A 4,808-nucleotide genomic window follows, 5' to 3' on the forward strand; every position below is an offset into this window, starting at 1 on the left:
TTGTACACCCTCCTCAACATCAAATGCAACCGTCTTGGAAGGAGGCTCTATGTCTTGACTTTCCCATGGAGGTTCAGCATCTCCCAAGTCTTCAACCATTTCTTCCTCTGCAACTATTATGACTTCCTCCACTTGTTCCAATACAAAGCCATGTTCCTCATTGTCCACCGAAGTTTCTAGTGTCTCCTTCATGCTACGCTCTTCTTTTGATTCTCCACATGCAGCCATGAGAGTACTTTGAGTGCTCAAATGTTGGGAAGCTAATCGATTTATTAACTCGCCTAAGGCAGCCGCAAAATTTAGCACACTTTTATTCATCTTTTCTTACCCTTGAAGAATAACACTAAGGGCGCTGTTATCCAATGGAGGTTGTGGTGGATAGGAGGGTTCATTATTTTGGAGAAAGGGTTCATGGTAGGAAGGTGGTTCTTCTTGATAAGGATATGGGGATGGTGAATATTGAGGTGGTGGTTCTGGGTGTGATTCATATGGTGGTTGGTATGGTGGATATAGGTTAGGGTCATATGGTGGTGTTTGGTGGTAAGGGGCTTGTGAGTATGGTGGTCCAGAGTTGTGTTGAGATGGTTCATAAGCATATGGCGGGACTTGTTGGTAACTACAAGGGGGTCCACCATAGTCATCATCTTGGTATGCATCACAGAATGGTTGTTGGTTATAGTGCATTGGAGGGGGTTGTTGCCAAGAGGGTTGATCAAATCCTTGTGGCTCCTCCCATATTTGATTCTTCCAACCTTGATGCCTATTTTCATTATAATTTTCATTCCTTACAACAACATTGGAACCAAACTTGAAACCAGAGGGGTGAGAATTCATAATAGCAAATAAAAATTAAAAACGAAAATAAAAACAAATTTAAAAATTAAATTTTGAATTTTGAAATTTGAAATTTGAATTTTAAATTTTAAAATTTGGATTTTGAAGTTGAAATTTGAAATTTGAAATTTGAATTTTTAAATTTTGAAATATAAGATAAAGTTTTGAAAAAGATTTGAATTTTGAAAAAATTTTTAAAATTTTAAATTTAAATTTTGAAATTTGAATTTTGGAATTTAAATATTGAAATTTGAAATTTGATTTTGAAATAAGATAAGATAAGATTTTGAAAAAGATATGATTTTTTGAAAAAGATTTGAATTTTAAAATTTAAAACTAAGATAAGATAAGATAAAAATTTTAAAATAGAAATCTGAAATTTTTTTTTAAAGGAAAATTCGAAAATTCAATTAAAATAAAGAGAAAAGATATTTTTGAATTTAATGAGGAAAGAGAAAAACAATAAAATGACACCAAACTTAAAATTTTTACATCAAAACGAAGAAAACAACTAAGAACAACTTGAAGATCAAGATGAACACCAAGAACAAATTTTTGAAAAATTTTTAATAACTAAATAAAAATCAATAACCTCTTAATTTACGAAAAAGCAAAAATAAAAACACAAATAAAAACAAATAAACAAGCAAAAGAAAATATTTACATTAACCAATAATAAGGCACACGTTTGCAATTCCCCGGCAATGGCGCCATTTTGAAGAACGCATGCTTGACGGTTTAGAATTCAGAATAAATTCCCATTGCAAGTATAGTTTCTAAACCAAGCAATCATCCTTTTTTATAAACGTTTTGGTTGTCACAAGTAACAAACCCAATAAAATTTATAAACCGAAGTATTCAAACCTCGGGTCGTCTTCTCAAGGAATTGCAGGGAGGTGTTCTTATTATTAGTTATGGAAAACAATGCTTTTGGGTTTTGAAAGGTTTGAACAAGGAAAATAAATTGCAGGAATTAATAAATTAATATCTAACAAAACTCTTGGCAAGGTATGAAAATTCGAAAGTCCTATCCTAGTTACTCTTATGAGAATTGAGTTTAACCCCACTTAGTTAACCTTTAGAAATGCAAGGGAAAGTCAAGTGGACTAATTAGTTAGATTCCCAAGTCCTAGCCAACTCCTAAGGAAAGACTAGAGTTAGTGGAATTCCAGTCAATTAGAGGAATTAATTAACAATCACGATAAGTTTAATAACTCAAGAGCCTCCAGTTAATCAATTAAAGCCAAGAATATAAAAAAGCTAAATAAGAATCATAAATCTGAAATACCTCAATTTATATTAAATAAAGAGAATCAAGTCTGACATTAGAAAGTTCATAAGCCAAATTGGAAAAGAAGAGAATCAATAAGAAAAATAAATAAACTAGTAAGCTAGAACAAATAAAAGTAGAATAGAAGTTAAATTAAAGGAATATTGAACTTGGAACTCAGAAGAAATTGTAAGTTGAAATAATAAAGAATCCTAAATCCATTAAGAGGAGTCCTAATCCTAAATCCTAAGAGAGAGGAGAGAACCTCTCCCTCTAAAAACTATATCTAAAATATGAAAATTATGAATTATGAGCTGATGATTATGAATGAATGGATTCTCCCACTTTATAGCCTCTAATCTGTGTTTTCTAGGCCGAAAACTGGGTCGAAAACAGCCCAGAAATCGCTGGAGAAGAAATCTGTCACGCTGATTTTCATCACTGCGATGCGTCTGCGTGGAGCGCGCGTTCGCGTTGCCTAGCGTCAGGGCAACTATGGCATATTATATATCAAATCGAAGCCCCGGACGTTAGCTTTCCAACGCAACTGGAACCGCTGATAAACCCATATTTCATGAGTTCTTTTGTGCTTAATTTGAGTGATTTATACAATTCTTCACCTGCTTATTCACATTAATTGCATGGTTTTACTTTCCCTTCCTTATTATGTCATATTGTGAAAAACATGTTTTCTAAGCTTTAAAAATTAATTATTTTAATTACCTTTATTTCCATTCGATGCCGTGATTAGTGTGTTGAGTAGTTTCAGATTTTCTAAGGCAGAATGACTTAAAGGATGGAAAAAGAAACATACAAAATAGGAAGGAGAAAGCAAAACAGAGCTTTAAGGAAACTGGTATCCACGCGATCGCGGCCACATGAATGACTTAGTTTTTACATAGTTTTTAGTATGATTTAGTTAGTTTTTAGTATATTTTTATTAGTTTTTAAATAAAATTCACATTTCTGGACTTTACTATGAGTTTGTGTATTTTTCTGTGATTTCAGGTAATTTCTGGCTGAAATTGAGGGACTTGAGCAAAAATCAGATTCAGAGGTTGAAGAAGGACTGCAGATGCTGTTGGATTCTGACCTCCCTGCACTCAAAATGGATTTTCTGGAGCTATAAAACTTCAAATGGCGCGATCTCAATTGCGTTGGAAAGTAGACATCCAAGGCTTTCCAGCAATATATAATAGTCCATACTTTGCCCGCGTTTAGACGATACAAACTGGCATTCAACGCCAGCTCCATGCTGCATTCTGGAGTTAAACGCCAGAAACAAGTTGCAAAGTGGAGTTAAACGCCAGAAACAGGTTACAAACTGGCGTTCAACTCCAAGAGAAGCCTCTACACGTGTAAAGCTCAATGCTCAGTCCAAGCACACACCAAGTGGACCCCGGAAGTGGATTTCTGCATCATTTACTCATTTCTGTAAACCCTAGTAACTAGTTTAGTATAAATAGGACTTTTTATTATTGTATTGAAGGACTTGGTTACTCCGGTTCCCCTCTGGGGCCGAGACCAATGAACTCCATTATCACTTATGTATTTTCAACGGTAGAGTTTCTACACACCATAGATTAAGGTGTGGAGCTCTGCTGTTCCTCATGAATTAATACAAAGTACTATCGTTTTTCTATTCAATTCAAGCTTATTTCGATTCTAAGATATTCATTCGCACTTCAATATGAATGTGATGATCGTGACAGTCATCATCATTCCTAACCTATGAACGCGTGCCTGACAACCACTTCAGTTCTACCGTAGATTGAATGAATATCTCTGGGATTCCTTAATCAGAGTCTTCGTGGTATAAGTTAGAATCCATGGACGGCCATTCTTGAGATCCGAAAAGTCTAAACCTTGTCTGTGGTATTCCGAGTAGGATCTGGAAAGGGATGGCTGCGACGAGCTTCAAACTCGCGAGTGCTGGGCGTAGTGACAGATGCAAAAGGATCAATGGATCCTATTCCAGTATGATCGAGAACCGACAAATGATTAGCCATGCAGTGACAGCGCATTGGACCATTTTCACTGAGAGGACAGGATGTAGCCATTGATAACGGTGACGCCTAACATACAGCTTGCCATAGAAAGGAGTATGAATGATTGGATGAAGACAATAGGAAAGCAAAGGTTCAGGAGGAATAAGCATCTTCATATGCTTATCTGAAATTCTCACCAATGAATTACATAAGTATCTCTATCTTTAATTTACATTTTATTTATCTTTTAACTATTAAATCTCCATAATCAATTGAATCCGCCTGACTGAGATTTACAAGGTGACCATAGCTTGCTTCAAGCCAACAATCTCCGTGGGATCGACCCTTACTCACGTAAGGTTTATTACTTGGACGACCTAGTGCACTTGCTGGTTAGTTGTGTGAAGTTGTGACAAAGAACTAAGATCATGAACGTGCGTATTAATTTTTTAGCGCCGTTACCAAGGAATGAACCGTCACGATTTCTGCGCACCAGTGAACATTGCTTTTGGTGTGAGAGCAATTTGGAGAGAGTTGTTGAAATCAAATCGGGCTTGGATCGGGTCTTGATTTGCTTGGCCCGCCTGATCTCTTGCTTTGTTTTTCTTTGGGCTTCTATTTGTATTATAGCCCACCAGCCTTGTTTCTAGTTTTCATCCACTTGGGCTGCTTGCTTTTATATTGGGCTGTTGCAACAATACATTTTAGCCTGCAAC

Source organism: Arachis hypogaea, chromosome 17 (genome assembly GCF_003086295.3).
Source record: "Arachis hypogaea cultivar Tifrunner chromosome 17, arahy.Tifrunner.gnm2.J5K5, whole genome shotgun sequence".
In the NCBI taxonomy this organism is placed as follows: domain Eukaryota; kingdom Viridiplantae; phylum Streptophyta; class Magnoliopsida; order Fabales; family Fabaceae; genus Arachis; species Arachis hypogaea.